Source organism: Arachis ipaensis, chromosome B4, assembly GCF_059453495.1.
Source record: "Arachis ipaensis isolate K30076 ecotype BB chromosome B4, ASM5945349v1, whole genome shotgun sequence".
In the NCBI taxonomy this organism is placed as follows: Eukaryota; Viridiplantae; Streptophyta; class Magnoliopsida; order Fabales; family Fabaceae; genus Arachis; species Arachis ipaensis.
Genome location: NC_142439.1, coordinates 90959562 through 90979164, shown reverse-complemented (window position 1 = coordinate 90979164; position 19603 = coordinate 90959562). Strand labels below are relative to the sequence as shown.

The window sequence follows — 19603 nt, the reverse complement described above, 5'->3', positions numbered from 1 at the left end:
CTTGCTGTGGCCAGGAAAGGTCTTCCTAGGATGATGGATTCATCCTCTTCCTTTCCAGTATCCAAGACTATGAAATCAGTAGGTATGTAAAGGCCCTCAACCTTTACTAATACATCTTCTACTTGTCCATAAGCCTGTCTTCTTGAGCTGTCTGCCATCTCTAGTGAGATTTTAGCAGCTTGCACCCCATAGATTCCCAGTTTCTCTATTACAGAGAGGGGCATGAGGTTTATTCCTGAACCAAGGTCACAAAGAGCCTTAAAGATCATGGTGCCTATGGTACAGGGGATTATGAACTTTCCAGGATCCTGTCTCTTCTGAGGCAATGTCAGTTGATCCAGATCACTTAGTTCATTGATGAACAAGGGAGGTTCAACTTCCCAAGCATCAATGCCAAATAATTTGGCATTCAGCTTCATGATTGCACCAAGAAACTTGGCAGTTTGCTCTTCAGTGACATCCTCATTCTCTTCAGAAGAGGAATACTCATCAGAGCTCATGAAGGGTATAAGGAGGTTCAATGGAATCTCTATGGTTTCTAGATGAGCCTCAGAGTCCTTTGGTTCCTCAGAGGGAAGCTCCTTATTGATCACTGGACGTCCCAGGAGGTCTTCCTCCTTGGGATTCACGTCCTCTCCTCTCCTCAGAGGTTCGGCCATGGCGCTTATGTCAATGGCCTTGCACTCTCCTTTTAGGTTCTCTTCTGTATTGCTTGGGAGAGTACTAGGAGGGATTTCAGTGATCCTTTTACTCAGCTGGCCCACTTGTGCTTCCAGATTTCTAATGGAAGACCTTGTTTCATTCATGAAACTTACAGTGGCCTTAGATAGATCAGAGACTAGATTTGCTAAATTAGAAGCATTTTGTTCAGAGTTCTCTGTCTGTTGCTGAGTTGATGATGGAAAAGGCTTGCTATTGCTAAACCTGTTTCTTCCACCATTATTAAAGCCTTGTTGGGGCTTTTAATCCTTCCATGAGAAATTTGGATGATTTCTCCATGTTGAGTTATAGGTGTTTCCATAAGGTTCACCTAAGTAATTTACCTCTGCTATTGCAGGGTTCTCAGGATCATAAGCTTCTTCTTCAGGAGAAGCCTCTTGAGTACTGTTGGATGCAGCTTGCATTCCATGCAGACTCTGAGAAATCATATTGACTTGCTGAGTCAATATTTTATTCTGAGCCAATATGGCATTCAGAGTATCAACCTCAAGAACTCCCTTCTTCATAGGCGTCCCATTATTCACAGGATTCCTTTCAGAAGTGTACATGAACTGGTTATTAGCAACCATGTCAATGAGTTCTTGAGCTTCTGCAGGCGTTTTCTTTAGGTGAATGGATCCACCTGCAGAAGTGTCCAGTGACATCTTTGATAGCTCAGATAAACCATCATAGAATATATCCAGGATGGTCCATTCTGAAAGCATGTCAGAAGGACACTTTTTGGTCAACTGTTTGTATCTTTCCCAAGCTTCATAGAGAGATTCACCTTCTTTCTGTCTGAAGGTTTGAACATCAGCTCTAAGCTTGCTCAGCTTTTGAGGAGGAAAGTACTTGGCTAAGAAAGTCGTGACCAGCTTATCCCAAGAGTTCAGGCTGTCTTTGGGTTGAGAATCCAACCATAATCTAGCTCTGTCTCTTACAGCAAAAGGGAAAAGCATGAGCCTGTAGACTTCAGGATCTACTCCATTAGTCTTAACAGTATCACATATCTGCAAGAGTTCAGTTAAGAACTGAAAAGGATCTTCAGATGGAAGTCCATGAAACTTGCAGTTCTGCTGCATCAGAGAAACTAATTGAGGTTTCAGCTCAAAGTTGTTTGCTCCAATGGTAGGAATGGAGATGCTTCTTCCATGTAAATTGGAATTAGGTGCAGTAAAGTCACCAAGCATCTTCCTTACATTATTATTATTTTCGGCTGCCATCTCCCCTGCCTGTTCGAAAATTTCTGAAAGGTTATCTCTGGATTGTTGTATTTTAGCTTCTCTTAATTTTTTCTTCAGAGTCCTTTCAGGTTCTGGATCTGCTTCCACAAGAATGTTCTTATCCTTGCTCCTGCTCATATGACAAAGAAGAAGGCACAGAAAAATAATAATAATAATAGAGATCCTTTATACCACAGTATAGGGATCCCTTTGTGAGTGGAAGAAAAGAGGGGGAGACAAAGAATGTGATGTAAAGGAAGAAACACAACTGTACGGATGGAAGAGATGTGAGATGAGATGTTAGGATATGAATGAATAATTAGAATAGGATGGGGGAGGGATAATTTTCGAAAATTATTTTGAAAAAGAGTTAGTGATTTTTGAAAAATGGTTTTTGAAAAAATGTTAGAAATTTTCGAAAAATTTTTTTTTTTAAATTTAAAAATAAAAATAATTAGTTAATAAAAAAGAAATTTTTGAAAAAGAGGGGAGATATTTTCGAAAATTAGAGAGAGAGAGAGTTAGTTAGGTAGTTTTGAAAAAGTTAAGAAACAAACAAAAAGTTAGTTAGTTAGTTGAAATAAATTTTGAAAAGACAAGGAGTTAGGAAGTTAGAAAAGATATTTTGAAATCATATTTTTGAAAAAAGATAAGATAAGAAGATATTTTTGAAAAGATATGATAAAAATTAGTTTTGAAAAAGATTTGATTTTTAAAATCACAATTAATGATTTGATTCATAAGAAATCACAAGATATGATTCTAGAACTTAAAGTTTGAATCTTTCTTAACAAGCAAGTAACAAACTTCAAATTTTTGAATCAAAACATTAATTGATTATGTTATTTTCGAAAATTTGATATAAAAATAAGAAAAAGATTTTTGAAAAATATTTTTGGAATTTTCAAAAATAACTAAGAATTTTGAAAAAGATTTGATTTTTGAAAAAGATTTTGAAAAAGATAAGATTTTCAAATTGAAAATTTGATTTGACTCATGAGAAACAATTTGATTTTAAAAATTTTTGAAAAAGTCAATCCAAATTTTCGAATTTGATGAGAGAAAAAGGGAAAGATATTTTTTTGATTTTTGAAATTTTTATGAAAAACATGAAAATTATGCAATGCATGAAATTTTTAGATCAAAACAATGAATGCATGCATGAATGATATGAATGTCAAGATGAACACCAAGAACACTATGAATGTCAAGATGAACATCATAGACACAATTTTGAAAAATTTTTAATGCAAAGAAAACATGCAAGACACCAAACTTAGAATTCTTTAATGCTTACGCACTAAGAATTCAAGAATGCATATGATAAACATGAAAAGACACAAAACAAAAAATCATCAAGATCAAACAAGAAGACTTACCAAGAACATCTTGAAGATCATGAAGAACACTATGAATGCATGATATTTTCGAAAAATGCAAGATGCATATGCAAGTGACACCAAACTTATGATATGACTCAAGACTCAAACAAGAAACATAAAATATTTTTGATTTTTATGATTTTCTAATTTTTTTTTTGGATTTTTTCGAAAATTTATTGAAAAGGAAAAATAAGGATTCCAAAATTTTTAATATGAATTCCAGGAATCTTGCATTCTTAGTCTAAAGCTTCAGTCCAGGAATTAGACATGGCTCACTAGCCAGCCAAGCTTTCAAAGAAAGCTCCAGTCCAAAACACTAGACATGGCCAATGGCCAGCCAAGCTTCAGCATTTTAACACGAGAGTATATTGCTCTTGATAACAAATTGCAAGCCTCAGTCCAAATAAATTTAGACATGGCTTTACAGCCAGCCAGGCTTCAACATGCTTTATGAAACACTAGAATTCATTCTTAAAAATTTTGAATAAAATTTTTGAAAACATTTTTTTTTTCGAAAACAGATGAGAAAAGTTTTGAATTTTTTTTTTTTTGAAAAATTTTTGAAAAGAAAACGAAAAGAAAGTTACCCAATCTGAGCAACAAGATGAGCCGTTAGTTGTCCAAACTCAAACAGTCCCCGGCAACGGCGCCAAAAACTTGGTGCACGAAATTGTGATGTCCAGGCTCGAACAATCCCTGGTAATGGCTCCAAAGCTTGGTGCTTTGATCTTAATTCATAATTGTCACAACTTCGATACAACTAACCAGCAAGTGCACTGGGTCGTCCAAGTAATACCTTACGTGAGTAAGGGTCGAATCCCACGGAGATTGTTGGTATGAAGCAAGCTATGGTCACCTTGTAAATCTCAGTCAGGCAGATATAAAGTGATGATGGTGTTTTCGAATATTAAATAATAGAATAGGGATAGAGATACTTATGTAATTCATTGGTAGGAATTTCAGATAAGCGAATGGAGATGCTTTTCGTTCCTCTGAACCTCTGCTTTCCTGCTATCTTCATCCAATCAGTCTTACTCCTTTCCATGGCTGGCTGTATGTGATACATCACCACTGTCAACGGCTACTTTCGGTCATCTCACGGGAAAATGATCCAATGCCCTGTCACGGCACGGCTAATCGTCTGGAGGCATCACCCTTGCCAATGGCTTCATCTTATCCTCTCAGTGAATAATATGCTCACGCACCCTGTCACGGCACGGCTATTCATCTGTCGGTTCTCGATCATGCTGGAATAGGATTTACTATCCTTTTGCGTCTGTCACTAACGCCCTGCAATCGCGAGTTTGAAGCTCGTCACAGTCATTCAATCATTGAATCCTACTCGGAATACCACAGACAAGGTTTAGACCTTCCGGATTCTCTTGAATGCCGCCATCATTCTAGCTTACGCCACGAAGATTCTGGTTAGGAGATCTAAGAGATATTCGTTCTAGCTTAATTCATGTAGAACAGAGGTGTTTGTCAAGCACGCGTTCATAAGGGAGAAGGATGATGAGCGTCACACATAATCATCACCTTCATCACGTTCTTGGGTGCGAATGGATATCTTAGAAGAGAAATAAGAAGAATTGAATAGAAAACAGTAGTACTTTGCATTAATCTTTGAGGAACAGCAGAGCTCCACACCTTAATCTATGGAGTGTAGAAACTCTACCGTATGAAAATACATAAGTGAAGGTCCAGGCATGGCCGTGTGGCCAGCCCCTATGGTCTAAGAACAATGCGTTCAAAGATGCCTAATACAATAGTAAGAGGTCCTATTTATAATAAACTAGCTACTAGGGTTTACATGAGTAAGTATTTGATGTATAAATCCACTTCCGGGGCCCACTTGGTGTGTGTTTGGGCTGAGCTTAAGTGTTGCACATGCAGAGGCCATTTGTGGAGTTGAATGCCAGTTTCTGTGCCAGTTTGGGCGTTCAACTCTGGTTTTGGATCCTTTTCTGGCGCTGGACGCCAGATTTGGGCAGAAGGCTGGTGTTGAACGCCAGTTTACGTCATCTATCCTTGTGCAAAGTATGGACTATTATATATTGATGGAAAGCCCTGGATGTCTACTTTCCAACGCAATTGGAAGCGTGCCATTTCGAGTTCTGTAGCTCCAGAACATCCACTTTGAGTGCAGGGAGGTCAGAATCCAACAGCATCAGCAGTCCTTCTTCAACCTCTGAATCTGATTTTTGCTCAAGTCCCTCAATTTCAGCCAGAAAATACCTGAAATCACAGAAGAACACACAAACTCATAGTAAAGTCCAGAAATGTGAATTTAACATAAAAACTAAGGAAAACATCCCTAAAAGTAACTAGATCCTACTAAAAACATACTAAAAACAATGCCAAAAAGCGTATAAATTATCCGCTCATCATACTCCTTATTTATATTGGAATCTTTGAAATACAAAATTAAGAATGAGAGAGATGTTGACATTTTCTATTTTTCTTATATTTGAGCACAGTACTATATATGTATTATATTGGTACTCCTTATTTATATTGGAATCTTTGAAATACAAAATTTAGAATGAGAGAGATTTTGGTAAGATATAGCACTACTCACGTTCATTAATCACTGTCATGTTTTTATTTTATCCTTAAACTATTAACAAAACAAAAGGCATAACAATCACTAATTGTAAATTTGTAATGATGATAAATCACTAAATATGTTATTAATTTATTATGTACTTACCGGATGAGATTGCACAAGGTACCGCACGTCCGCAGCGCACAAGCACAGAACAGAGATGAATCATGCAGAGGCCACCACACTCATGGAGTCAGTCTCATAAAGCTGTGTTGACAAGAACTGAGAAGACAACAAGCTAACAATAGTAGAAGAAAAGTGTAAAATCATTGAATAAAAACCTCAAAAAAATGCAGAATACCATGGGTCAATGAGAGATTGAGAGTAGTGAAAGAGTGGGAGAGACTAGAGAGTCGGAATTCAAAAAGAAGGGCAGAGATAAGTAACCGTTTAGGAAGTGCAACAGAAATCGAAGAGTTTTTAGTGGGATTCGGGTTGGGTCAGCCGGGTCGTCTCAAACCCGCAAATCCTCTTCTTCTGGATTTCCTTTCCTTTGACGCGGTGGAGACAGCACGATTGCACGATTTCACGATCTTCCACGGCGATTCCATGAATTCCAGCTTCACCAGGCGCGGAAGTAGAAACGAGAACGGGGATGACCTGCGAACTCGTAACATCGTCCGTTTATACGAGTAAAGACGCGATTTTTGCTACCTTGCTTGTAGCGCTCAGCTTTCCAGGTGAGCTGAGCTTTGTGCTGATTGCCTATTTTCCTTTTATTTGGTCATGGGCCACGCTTTTAAAAGCGTGGCCTAAGGCTCCAAAGTGTGTTCCAATTTCAAAGTGTTCTCCAAAGCTCTTTTTTTCTCCTTTTTAGCTTATTTTGTGCTTCTTTGCTTCTTTTTCTTCTTATTTCCTACATGATTTATAAAATTAAAAGATCAAAGAAATATACCAATTAAGTACAAAAGCATTCAATATTTAAGCACAAATCATTAATTTCTTGTATGAAAAAGCATAGAAAAACATGAAATGGTGACATGTCATCACAACACCAAACTTAAACCTTGCTTGTCCCCAAGCAAGAAAAGAATCATGCATTAAAGATTGACAATTCAAGGTAAAAAGAATAGCAACTCAATGTTCATGGTTAGCTAGTTTTCTAAGCATGCTTCAATCACAAAAGAGATGTAAATGATTGATGCTTCTATCTAGCTCAATTTATGAAATCTTTCTCTTATATTTCTTCCTTGAAACAAGCTTTTGATTTTTCTTATTAGCTTCTCCTTTTGGGTGCTTTGCCCCATGAGTTAATAACAAAGCTACGATTCTAAATGCTTTGTTTTCAAGTATTACCACTTGATACATAAGCACCACAAGCATTTGAATTAGAGGACTTCATTAAGCTCATTTTTCTTTTCTTTTCTTGATTCTCTAATCATTAATGCTCAGAACCTTGAGCTTTGAGGGAGTGCTTTTGCACTTGAGCCTAGCCTTGACTTCTAAGTGTTTTATTTTCAAACATTTGGCTTGATACATAAACACCACAAGTACTTAACAATTAAATTGCTATTGGTACTCAGAGCCTTCAACTTTCTCATTCTTTCCCTTTTTCTTTTCTTGCTTTAATTGTATTTGCTTGTTCAAGGTTTTCATGATTTTCAAAAGATTTCACAAAATGTACTAGATGAAAACTTCAATTAAAAAAAATTCAATGCAATTGAGCAACAATTAATCATACTAGCTTTCCAAAACTTATATGCACATGCTAAATTCTTCTTTAATTCCTTGTTTGTTTATGATCATGATACTTTACTGCTTTAAGCTTTACAAAACTCAAGTTGGTAGTCATAATGCCACAGCAACATGTTACAACTCAAGATTCAAGCTATGCTTCATTCGTACACACATGCAAACAGAAAAGATGAAGACAATCATGCAATTTAAGTGCTGGAAACAAATGAGGAGAAAAGGAACTCTACAACCTTGTAGTTCATCTTCATTATTGTTGTCCTTTTTCCTCTATTCTTCCTCTTTCCCTTGCCAAACTTAGAATGCTTGCTCATCCTCAAGCAACAATTAGAACAATGGCTATGGGGCTAAGAAGGGTCATGAATGTCTTACACAATGAAAAGTTAGTAGTACATGTGTTCTAAGCAAGCAAAATTAAAGATAATAATCAAGGCACAAGAGACAGAGACATTTTGATTGCATAGATAAGAAGGTGTGCACAATACATTGCATAAAAGATAAGTGGCACACCAAACTTAGTGTGACACTTTCACTTGGAATTAATGCAAGTATCTTGTAAGAATTGGAACCAAATTTTGTTGCATAGCAACACCAAACTTAGAATGCAATCCTATGTCCATTTTATTTGAAATAAAACTAAATGAAGCTGTTGTATGTTAAATACAATCACCAAGCCAAGAATCTTGTCATGAATAGAGCTCTCTTGGTGATGTATTAAAAAACATAGTTAATAAAAGAAAGCATTAAGAACACGTAAATGAATAAAATAAAGAGGAAACTAAAATATTAAACCAAAAGAGAAAAATAAAATTGCAGAGGCATTATAATTATGCAGACAAGTAGTGTTGCTTGATTGGATTGCATAGAAAATAAGTGGCACACCAAACTTAGAATCTTGGTGTGTCACTTTCATTTTTGATTTGATGCAATCATCCAAAAAGATTGAAAACAATGTGTTGCATGGCAACACCAAACTTAGAATGTAACCATATGCCAATTTATTGAATTTAAACAAAGCAAAGAAAGAAATGTACCTACGGTATACCTGTTCTTCACTTTCTTCCTCTTCTTCCAATTTGTTAAGAGGAATGACCTCAAGGGGGGAGAGGTTTCAGCTAGTGTCCCTTGTCTTGGCCTTTCCTCAGTAAGCTTCCTTTTGTAAATAGCTTGATTGAGCTTGCTTGCTGGATTAGGGACAGAATTGGTGCTCTTGCTAGTTGCCTTCACTTCTTTGGATTCAAGACTTGGTTGCTATGTGATTATTGGATTTTTGTCTTCATCCTGAGCCTTTTGAATTGGTGGCTCAATGAGCTCTTCCTTTGTGCACTTCTCTACTTCACTTGAATGTGAATTCTCTTGAGTATCTTCCTCCATTTCTTCTTCATGATTTCCCATTAATTCTTTTGGGAGGGAAGTTTCATGTTCCTCTATCACCTCAAGTGCAGTTTCATTTTCAACCACCTCATTCTTCATTGAAAGTTCACTTGATGCAGTAGCCTCCTCATCTTGCTCTTCTACTTTATCCTTCACATCCATCAATTGGTCTTCATTTTCCTTGCTTCGTAGTTCTAAGTGTTTTTCCGTGTCCTCCAATTGCTCATCCGTCTCCTGAGAAATGATTTCTAGTTCTCTCCAGAATTGTTGTTGTTTCTCCACAAGTCTGTTGAACCTGGACTCAAACATTGAGAATCTTTGGCTCGTGGAAGTTTGTGTTGGTTGTGAGTCTTGGGATGGTTTTTGTGTTGAGGCATAGTCAAGTGATGAAGAATTTTCAGATGAAAAACTGGAAGGTGAGGTTGGACAATTTTGCATAAGTGAATTGAAGGCACGTTCAAGTGAAGATGGCTCTTGATAAGTGGAATATGGGCTCTCAAATGTTTTCTGGTTTTGCTCCTCCCAGCCACCATTAGAATAGCAGCTTGCATCATTTTGTGGTGGAGGAAGATATCCCATATGATTCTCTTGCTCATCTTGTGTTTCTGAAACAAATCTCCATGGATTGGAGTGCTCAGACTTTGTATTTTCTTGGTGATATTCCCAGCCACCATTAGAGATTGGTGATGGTGGGTAATATCCCATAAAATTTGTTTGATCATAAGATGAGTTGAACTCTATTTGAATTTTTGAAAACACAACACCAAGAAAAATTGAAATTACTCATATTAGAGATGAGAATTTCTTAGTGAGGCAAAAACTCAAACACCTTGGTTTCAATTTAAAACAGAAAACAAAAATAAAGAAAATGCTTGATCTAGAATTCTCACCCACTTAATCATTGTTGATCTAAATCAATCCCCAGAAACGGCGCCAAAAAATTGATGGTGTTTTTTGTGGAAAACTGAATTTCCAAAACACCCAAAACTCACCGGCAAGTGTACCGGGTCGTATCAAGTAGTAAAACTCACTTAGAGTGAGGTCGATCCCACATGGATTGATGGATCAAGCAACTTTAGTGGGTGATTAGTTTAGTCAAGCTAACATTGAGTGATTTGAGTGACAATTGAAACAACAGAAAGTAAATGACAAGAAGAATTAAAGTGCAGAAAGTAATATTGGACAGAAACTTAAAGAGCAAGAAATGTAAATTGCAAGAATCTTAAATGACAAGAAATGTAAATTGCATGAAATATAAAGGGGAGTGGGTGCTGGAAATTAAAATTCAACAGGAAAGTGTAAATAGCAATCAAACATAGAAGTAAAAGGTGCAAAATCATGCAATAGATCTAAACAGAAAAGAAAAATTACTTGAAGAATTCAAAACAGAAAAGCAGTGCTTAATTTGCAGCAATTTAAAAGTGGTTCAAGATCTCAGGAGTGGAAAAGACTAGAAAACAAGTCTAGATCTCAAATCCTTCCTTGATCCAACAAGAACAATTGCAAAATGAAAATGGAAGAGTAAATTGCAGAAGAAAAGAAAGATGAAAGCAATCAAGGAAACTCAGATTTTATGCAGAAGAGGAATAAGAGATTTCAGATAAAGTGAAACAGAATTCCTTCAATTCTTGATCCAAAATTTAAAATAGAATGGAAAACTAAAGAGAGAGAGAGCAAAATGAAAACTAAAGAGTGCAAAACTCCCTATTGGAGCTAGCCTCCATACAATTGAGCTCCCCTAATGAGATGGAATTGATGCCTTTATATAGGCTTTACAAAGTGAAAAATAAAATTGAAATGAAAAACAAATTAAATGAAAATCCTAATTCTAGCTTGTTCTTGTGCCTTTGAGTGATGATAATGGGCTTAGCTTGCTTTGGATTTGAGAAAGAGTGGGTCTAGATGGCCTTGGTTCAATTGGTGAAGAGTTGAGTTCAAAAGGAATTTTAGTTGAATTTTGGCCCATGGGTGTTGCTCCCAGGGGGATGCTCAGCTCACAAGGTGAGCTGAGCATTGGGGCCTTGTGCGCATGTTTTGCTCCCTGACCGTGTCACATGTTGCGCGCTCCTTCCTTGGTCCGTGTCAAATGGTTGTGGGATGCACCATGAGTAGCGCTCAGCTCTCCAAGTGAGCTGAGCATTGGAGCTTCCAAGGGGAGGTCCCAAGTTCAAACCTTGGTGGAGGCATTCTTGTGAGCCTTTTCCTTGCATTTTCTTGAGTGGGAGTCCGATAAAGCTCAGCTCACAAAGTGAACTGAGCGCTCCTTGCTTGCTTTCCTTATTTTCCTTGTGTCTCCCCCTTCGAACCTTGGTGGAAGCATTGGCTGATTTTTTTGCTTATTTTTAGTCCTTAAAGATGCATTTCATTCGTGCCTCAATTTCATGCCAAATATGGGTTTCCATATATCGTTGGAAAGCTCTGAATGTCAGCTTTCCAACGCAACTGGAAGCACATCAATCGGACATCTGTAGCTCAAGTTATAGCCCTTTGAAGGAGGCATGGTCATGCTGTGAGCGCCCAGATTTTAACTTAGCCAAAATTTTGCTTTCCAAGCTCATTTTGCACTCTTGTAGCGCTCAGCTCTCCAAGTGAGCTGAGCTTTGTGCTGATTGCCTATTTTCCTTTTATTTGGTCATGGGCCACGCTTTTAAAAGCGTGGCCTAAGGCTCCAAAGTGTGCTCCAACTTCAAAGTGTTCTCCAAAGCTCTTTTTTTCTCCTTTTTAGCTTATTTTGTGCTTCTTTGCTTCTTTTTCTTCTTATTTCCTACATGATTTATAAAATTAAAAGATCAAAGAAATATACCAATTAAGTACAAAAGCATTCAATAGTTAAGCACAAATCATTAATTTCTTGTATGAAAAAGCATAGAAAAACATGACATGGTGACATGTCATCATAGGGCACCCCAATTGATTAAAAAAAAAGTTTTTAGAACTTGCTTGAGTTACATATCGTGGAACATGATTTTTGAGCTGAGAACACAAGCATGTAAGTTTTGAGCCTTAATTGTGTGGTTACATCATACATAACCACTTATGTTCATTCTTGTGTGCATTATTCTCTTCCTATGATTGTAATCTTTGATTTGTTTGATTCTTTATGTCCATTATCTTGTGTATACATGCATTTATATGATTGAGGCCATTGTTCAAATAGCTCACTTACCCATATAGCCTACCTTTCATCTTCCATTGTTAACCAATTTTGAGCCTATGCTTAGCCCATTTGTTCGTAATTTTAGCACATTACAAGCCTAAGTGAAAAACAATAAATATCCTTAATTTGGATCTTTGATTAGCTTAGGCTAGTGAGAGTGTTTGTCATTTAATTTTGGGAGAGTTGGGAACATTGGGTAGAGATAAAAGTGTGTTTCTATTTTTGTTGAAAAATCTTAGGAATTGGGTACATACTCATGTATTAATCATATGTAAACCATATGCATTGATGTTCTTGTATATATTTTAGTAAAAAAGAAAGAAAGAAAGAAAAAGAATTGCAATAAAAAGGGGACAAAAAAATGTCCCAAAGTTCAAAGTTCAATAATAATCAATGCATATGTGTGGTGATCAAAAAGAGAATACATGAGTGTGTGAAAAAGTGAAGAATGGGTAGTTAGGTTTGTTTAGAATTGTATAGGTTGTCATAGGTTAGGTGGGAAGTTTAAGTTAATCAAAGATTCAAATTTTAAGCTCACTTGAGCATATGCATCCTACCTTGACCCTAGCCCCATTACAACCTATAGGAAAGTCCTCATGATATTTGTATGCATGCATGAAGAAATTGTTGATTGTTAGATGAAAAACAAATCTTGGAAAGCATGATTAAGGGAGACTTGAGTGAATCAACCCTATACACTTGAGTGACTAGAGCGGATACACATCCGGTGAGCGTTCGATCGCTCAATTACATGTTTCCACCCATGATCATCTTTTCTTGCAAGTTTGTAAAATCTTTCAATGATTCCATTCAATTGTGGGTTTGCTTTGATTGTTATTGCTTTAGCCCTTGTACTTGTACATGTATTCTTGGAAATTGATTTGTTTTGACCAAGTAGATGCATTCATGTAGATAGATTGCATGTAGATAGATTGCATATAGATAGGTTGCATGTAGTTAGTTTGCGTTGAATAAATGTTTATACCCTTTGCTTCTTTCTTGATTTTAGCATGAGGACATGCTTAGTTTAAGTATGGGGAGGTTTGATAAACCCCAATTTTGTGGTTTATCTTGTGCTTATTTTAGGAGATTTTATCACCTTTTCCCACATTTATTCAATGAAATAGCATGGTTTTGTAATTCTCCCTCAATTTGTGCTTTAAGTGTAAAAACATGCTTTTTAGGCCCTTAAATTAGTGATTTTATTTCACTTTAATTCCATTCAATGCCTTGATGTGTTTGTTGAGTGATTTCAGGTTCATAAGGCAAGTATTGAATGGAAGAAGTGAAGAGAAAAGCATGCAAAGTAGAAAATCCATGAAGAAATGAGCATTTGGAGAATTGAGGGCCACACGCACGCGTCATCGACGTGTACGCGTGCATTGAAGATTTGTAAGCCACGCGCACGCGTCACTCACACGTACGCGTGAGTAGAGGTTTTGGCCAGCGACGCGCATGCGTCACCCACGCGTACGCGTGACGCTTGGCACGTGACCCACTTAAAGTGAAATCGCTGGGGGTGATTTCTGAGCTGCCCAGGCCCAAATCCAACTCGTTTCTGAGGGTATTTGATGCAGAATTGAAGAATGAGTAAAGGGAGAGCAATTGTTTGTAGCTTAGCATCATGTAGTTTAGTTTCTAGAGAGAGAATCTCCCTATTCTCTCTAGAATTAGGTTAGGGTTAGGTTAATTCCCATCTTAGATCTAGGTCCAATTTCATATTTTCATCTTGTTTCCTTTATGAATTCTTGTTTCAACTACTTCATTCTTCTTAGTCCTCTTGTTAATTTTACTCTTATGTCTCTTTTATGTTCATGGATGCTCATGTTGGATTTGGTTTACAATCAATGAAACTTGATGTTTGATGTTTCTTTTATTGATGAATTGAGTTGTGAATTTACTTTCCTTGCAATTGGTAGTTGTTAGATTTTATTCTTCCTTGCAATTTATTATGCTTTCCTTTTATGCCTTCCAAGTTTTTGACAAAATACTTGGAAGGATGTTAGAGTAGATTTTGAGCATCCTTGGCTTGGAAAGAGTAATTAGGCAATCTTGAGTCATGAAAACCCAACCTATGTTGGTGATCTAGAGTTGTTAGCTAGTTTGATTTCCGTTAACTCTAATCTCTTGCTAATTTAATTAGTGAGTTGATTAGGACGTTTGGATTGAGATTAGCTAGTCTTGTTAGACTTTCTCTCATGGAAGATAACTTATACCTTCTTCCAACATTGGGGATGACGTAATAAGATAAATTCTTGTTAATTATTGTTATTAGTGACTAGGATGAAAAGCCTATGATCTCAATCCTTGCCATGAATGTCTCTCTCTTTATTACTTTCTTCCTTTAATTGCTTGCTTGATTTACTCTTCTTGCCCATTTAATTTCTTGCCCTTTTACCAATCAAACCCCTTGTCCCTTCATAGCCAATAATTAACCACTTCATTGCAATTTCTTGTGAGACGACCCGGTGTTTAAATACTTCGGTTAATTCTTAATTGGGGTTTGTACATGTGACAACCAATATTTTTGCATGTGAGGATTCTTTGTTGGTTTAGAACTATGCTTGCAACGAAGTTCTTATTTCTATAAGAGAAATTCTAGACCATACAAGAAACCGATCATCACCCATATGATCCTCCTCCTAAGAGGAGCTAACCATAAGTTTCCCTTAGTTTATTTTAGTTTTATTTTAGTTTATTTTATTTTAATTCTTATTAATTTTTAGAGTTTTCCTAGGTTTTATAATGTTTGTGATTATGTACAGCACTTAGAACAGGGATAGAAAGACTTAGACAGAAGAACAGAATGCCCTGAAGAAAACAAGTTGGGAGAGCTAAATGCCAGGGAGGGCGTCTAGCACCAGAGAGGGAGCAATGATAGGCGTTTAATGCCCATTTTGGGCGTTTTCACAAGTTTTAGTCCTACCTTTGGTGCGCTAAATGCCAGCTCTGGCGTTTAGTGCCAGGGGTGCTCGTTGATGCGTGAGCATCTTATACTGTCTTTTTTGTTATTTTTATATTGTTTTCAATTAGATTTTATTTACTTTTACTTAATTTTAGTGCGAAAATCACCTTTAGATGCTACTTTGAGTTTTTCGTGTGTTTTTATGGTTTTAGGTAAAATTCAGAGCAGTTTGGAGGAGCCTGGAGCAAAAGCAGAAAATGCTGCTAGCACCCCCTGGGCGCTGAACGCCCACTCGACATTTCACGCCAGTAGGAGAGTAGGGTCAGCAATGTTACTCCCCCTCTCTGGCGTTTCACATCCAAATTCTGAAGTAAAACACCAGCAGCAGCCTGAATCACACTCAATTGGGCCTCCAAGTGGATTTAGCATTTCTTAGTTTATTTTTTATTTTTTTTGTAATTTTTATTTACAAAATAGTCTCTTTTAGGTCTAGCATTTATTATGAGGTTAGTATTTAAAGGAAAAGATCACTTGGGTTTAGGATCTTCTTCCGGCGCACTTTTCAGAATCCTATTTTCTTTGTAAGTTATGAGCAACTAAACCTCCTAGTTAAGGTTAGGAGCTCTATTTATTTCTATGGATTAAGATTATTATTCTTCTATTTTAATATATGTTGGATTCAATTCTAAGGTGTTGTTTTCGTTCTTAATCTTATAAACTAGGTGGAACGAGAGTATGACCCTTTTCTACATGAGTTCTTGTGATTCTCGAGAGAGTTATCTCGCTTGAACTACAGCCTGAAAACACTCTTCCTAGATGGCTAATCACACAACCTGATGGGGATAAGTAACATCTATTCAGCCAGGATTGGGGTGATTAGGGCCTTTGTGGTATAAACTGGATTTCTAAACTTCACCCTCTGATATGAGTTAAGTGACCACGAGAGTGGCGGTTGACGAAGGTTAAGGGAGACTAAATCGCTAAGAGATTATGGTTTAATCACTAGTGGTTTTCCGTAGAATGCATCATTCATTGTTAAAATAGTTAGTAAGAAGTTTTAATCCAAAAAAGATAAACATCTCTGAGACCTTAACTGTTTCCTCGCACTATTTTTACACTAAACTCTTATTGATTTCTTTATTGTCTCATTTTATGCATTTTCAACAACAACTCTTTTTGTTGTTTACCTGACTAAGTCCAACAGGATAACCATTGATTGCTTAGTCCAACAATCCTTGTGGGTTCGACCCTCACTCACCTGAGGTATTACTTGGATGACTCGGTGCACTTGCTGGTTAAGTTGTGCGAGTTCTAATTTCGCACACCAAGTTTTTGGCGCCGTTGCTAGGAATTGTTTGTGATTGACAACTACCAGTTGTCTTGTTGCTTAGATTAGGTATTTTTCTTAGTTTGTTCATCCACTTTTTCTTTTAATTTTTTATTTTTGCTTTTATCTTTCTTTTAAATTTTTTATTTTTATCTTATTTGTCTTTCCCTTTAATTTCGAATTTTGTTTAATTTATTTATTTTCCTTTAACCTCAGATTTTAAGTTTGGTGTCCCTTTAGTGTTTTTCCTTTCTTTTTTAATTTCAAAAATTTTTGAATCCTTTTCTTTTTAATTTTTGAAAATTTTTAGGTTAAATTTTGCATTCTAACTTTCGAATTCTTTTGTCAATTGTTTACCTTGTTTTGTTTTATTTTTCTTTTTACATAGGATATCTCACTAGGAGTTCTCTATACTCTGACATAGAGACTCCTACTTTTTCTTTGTTTCTTATTGATTATGAGCAGAAACAGGGACAAAGAACCCCTTCTCGAGTTTAGCTCTGAACCTGAAAGAACCTTGAGGCAGCGTTTGCAACAAGCTAAAGCTTACAAAGCTGGAGAGAATCTCAAGGAAACTTTTGAGAAGGAAGTTGAAGAAACCACTATGGCAGCTAATGGAGGGAATCCGAATGCTGAAGAGCAAGCAAGGAAGGTGCTTGGCTCATACACTGCACCCACACCTGACTTCTATGGGCACAGTATATCTGTACCTGCCATTGGTGCCAATAATTTCGAGCTTAAGCCTCATCTGGTCACTCTGGTGCAATAAAACTGTCAGTATCATGGACTCCCGTAGGAGGACCCCAACAAATTCATATCTGACTTCCTGCAGATCTGTGACGCTATTGAGATCAATGGAGTGAACCCTGAGGTTTACAAGCTCACGCTCTTTCCTTTTGTTGTAAGGGACAGAGCAAAGCAGTGGCTTAATTCTCAACCCAAGGAGAGCCTGGACACGTGGGACAAAGTGGTCACTAGATTTCTGACCAAGTTCTTTCCATCCTAGAAGCTGAGTAAGCTTAGAGTGGATGTCCAGTCCTTCAGACATAAAGATGGAGAGTCCCTCTATGAGGCATGGGATAGATACAAGCAGATAATCAGGAGATGCCCTCCTAACATTATGGTTTCAGATTGGACCAGGCTGTAGATCTTTTATGATGACCTCTCTGAGATGGCTAGGATGTCATTGGATCACTTTGCAGGTGGTTCTTTACACATAAAGAAGGCGCCTGAAGAGGCAGATGAGCTTATTGAGATGGTTGCTAACAACCAATACCTATACACCTCTGAGAGGAACCTTGTGAACACTGGGACTACTCAAAAGAAAGGAGTCATGGAGGTGGACACACTGGATGATATTTTGGCTCAAAACAAGCTCATGTCCAGTAGATAAGCATGATCTTTTAGCACTTGACTAGGATGCAGGTTTCAGCCGTCTACACTCAAGATGCATCCTATGACATGACTGGGAGCTACACTCATGAGAACGGTTGTGACATTGCTCATCCCACCATGGAGGAAGTAAATTACATGGGCAATTTCTCTAGAAATCCTAATAATGATCCCTATACAAATACTTTCAATCAGGGATAGAGAAACCACCCTAACTTTAGGTATAGGGAACAACAAAAGCCTCAATAGAGCTTCAATAATAATCAGGGTGGAACTAATCAGAATAGGTTCAACAATAGGCAGTTCCAACCCTCTCCGCAGCAGATAGAGACTTCAAAACACATCCTCTCTGACCTAGCCACAATAGTCTTTGACCTTTCCAAGACCACTCATAGCTTCATACAAGAGACTCGGTCTTCAATTCGGAACTTGGAAGTACAAGTGGGTCCATTGAGTAACAGGATACCCAAGAGACCTCCCAACACTCTTCCAAGTAACATAGAGGTGAATCCAAGGTAATAATGCAAGGCCCTCACTATGGGCAAGGAGGCCATGCCTAAAAAGGAGCATGCTGCTGAGGATTTGAAGGAGAAAAAGGCTCAAGAAGAGACCGGCAATACACTCGTACACGCCCTAGTGGTGATGACGGAGCCTGAAGTACAACACCTTTAGAACATGCAAGAGGAGACCAAGGATGAGCAACTTGCTCAATTCTTAGCAGTCTTTAAGAAGTTACAAATCAATATTCTTTTTGCTGAGGTGTTGGAGAAAAAGCCCCCTATATGGCCTGTTTAAGATGGCCCTGAAGGGAGATGAACTTGTGGTGCTGACCAAGGAGTGCAATGCACTAGTGCAAAAGAAGATGCTTCAGAAATTGCCAGATCCTGGAAGCTTTCTGATTTCCTGTACTATGGGAAACAGTACATTGAGAAGGAACTATGCAACCCAAGATCAAGCATAAATCTGATGCCACTCTTTGTAATGAAAATACTGCGATCCAAGAGGCGCAGGCCACAAGGATCTCATTAGAGATGGCGGACAAGTCCCTAAAGTGGGCCTACGGGTTGGTGGAGAACATTCTAGTAAAGGTTGAAGACCTTTACCTCCCTATAGACTTCGTAATACTTTACACAAGAGAGGAGAAAGATGATTCCATCATCCTAAGAAGGCCATTTCTAGCCACTGGGAGAGTCTTGATCGATGTAGAGCAAGGAGAGTTAAGCCGGAGGATGCATGAGGACTATTTGCTGTTCAAAATTTTTAAATCACAACCTCTCTCGGACAATGGTGGTACTAGCATGTAGAGCCCAGTGCTCAAGCCTTCTCACTCAGTGGATAGTCATACAGTGCCCCCTGACATCAAACCTAAGTTTAGTGTTGGGCATTAACCACCCACCATTGATGGAGGAGGCCCCAAAAAGAAAGTACCCAAAGGTTGGAGGACTAAGAAGATTCCTACTGAGGACTTGTCACCTGGCATGAGAGTAGTCTTCACAAGAAGTCCAGTCATACCACACACTGTGAACATAATCCTATCTCTGGAGCATGTGGAATTAATTCATGAGAGCACAGGAAAGAAGTTCACAATGAGGGGTGAAGATCTGAGCACCTATAACCCTCCGTAAAGGAGCTATCCGTCAAGCTAATAACGGTAAAGAAGTGCATCTTGGGAAGCAACCCAACCATATGTATCCTATAGTTTACTTTTACTTTCTTTTATTTTATTTTAGTTTATTTGAGTTTGATTTCACATTCATTTATTTTATATTAATTTTCATAGTTTACTCATTTTTCTAACATTTGTGATCATGTATAGCACTTAGAACAGAAACAGAAAAGCGTAGGAG

General features: G+C 37.5%; 1 non-coding gene across 1 annotated transcript; it reads left to right on the top strand.

Moving 5' to 3' along the window:
• Positions 1-1418: 1418 nt before the first annotated feature.
• Positions 1419-1526, top strand: LOC148568337 (small nucleolar RNA R71). The gene has a single exon (XR_015882591.1). It is a non-coding gene; the product is annotated as a small nucleolar RNA R71 (small nucleolar RNA).
• Positions 1527-19603: the final 18077 nt, after the last annotated feature.